Source organism: Octodon degus, unplaced genomic scaffold (assembly GCF_000260255.1).
Source record: "Octodon degus isolate 3935 unplaced genomic scaffold, OctDeg1.0 scaffold00001, whole genome shotgun sequence".
Lineage (NCBI taxonomy): Eukaryota > Metazoa > Chordata > Mammalia > Rodentia > Octodontidae > Octodon > Octodon degus.
Window position 1 is genome coordinate 7,245,338 of NW_004524577.1, and position 1,693 is coordinate 7,247,030.

Here is a 1,693-nt window from a genome sequence, read left to right on the forward strand (position 1 = left end):
TGTGTGTGTGTGTGTGTGGCCAGCTCAGCCCACCAGGGGGCGGGGCTGGCTGGCATGTGGTGCTGGGGGATTGAACCGCGGTCCCTGTGCTTTGCTAAGCCTGTTCTAAGTAGGTGCTTTAGACCACTGAGCCATCTCACCAGCCCTTTAGTTTTTAAATTAGTATGTTTGTGATACATTATAATTATATTCATCTTTTTTTTCTCTTTCTTTCTTTCTTTCTTTCTTTCTTTCTTTCTTTTTTTCAGAACTGGGGATTGAACTCAGGCCCTTGTGCTTGCCAGGCAAGTGCTTATTCTACTGAGCCATCTCCTCGGCCCTGATACATTATAATTAGGTTCATCTTGGGGAATTGATACACACACATATTGCATCCCAAATCTGTCTTGCTGTTCATTCTGTCTGCTGGCAGTTTATGTCAGAAACTTGAATTATCAAAAGTTTGGACCTGGGCCAGTAGGATAGTTCAGTGGACGAAGCGTCTGCTCAAGCAAGTACTGGGTTTGATCCCCAGCACCACTTGCTGCACTGGCCCACTCCTGAGTGTGTAGACCTGGCCACCGAGTCTGGTCGTGGTGGCACATGCCTGTAATCCCAGCATGGGGGAGGCTGAAAACAGGAGGATCACTACAAGTCTGAGCTTCATAGTAAGACACTGTACCAAACACACATTAAAAAAAAAAAAGTTTAGACCCAAGCTGGATGTGATGGTACACACCTGTAATCCCAGTGCTCAGGAGGCTGAAGCAGGAGGATCCCCATGAGTACCAGGCCAGCCTGGGGCTCTATAGTAGGTTCAAGGCCAGCCTGAACTGCATATCAAGGGCCTGTTTAAAAAAATAAGTAAAATATACTTCATACTCAGATTTTTGTTTTGGGTTTTTTGAGCCATAAGAACTTTTGTTCATGTCCTAAGATATGCTGGAGTGTCATATCTTGAACTCAAACACATCTATACATTAAGCAAAAAGTAAGTGTTTTTTATTTTGTTTGGTTTCCGTTACTGGTGGGGACGCAATGGTAGCGCTTTGCAGATGGAGTGGGTAATTTTTCAAAGGAGTGGGTAATCTGAGACAGGGTCCTGATATATAATTCAGAAGGCTGGCCTCGGACTCCTCTGGAGGCCAGAGCTCACGCAGGTCCTCCTGCTTCACCCTCCCAAGTGCTGGGGTCACAGGTGAGTGCCAGACCCAGCTCTAGACTGAATGGCTAGAGGTAGGAATGGGGCTGAGGGCGTCACCGCATGGGGTCTCAGGAGGGCACCCTGTAATGGAGATTGGAGCTCTTCCTGTGAACGGCCTGAGCTGAACTGTGAAAAGGTTCGCTACTCTCTCGACCCAGAAAACCCCACAAAATCATGCAAATCAAGAGGCTCAAATCTTCGTGTTCACATTAAGAACACGCGTGAAACTGCCCAGGCCATCACGGGTACGCATAGCCGAAAGGCCACCGAGTATCTGATGATGTCACATTAAAGAAGCAGTGTGTGCCATTCCGGCGTTACAGTGATGGAGTTGGTAGGTGTGCCACACAGTGGGGCTGGACGCAGCGTCGGTGGCCCAAAAAGAGGGCTGAATTTTTGCTGCACATGCTTAAAAATGCAGAGAGTCATGCTGAGCTTAAGGGTTTAGATGTAGATTCTCTGGTTACTGAACACACCCAGGTGAACAAAGCACCCAAGACGCGCCGCCGT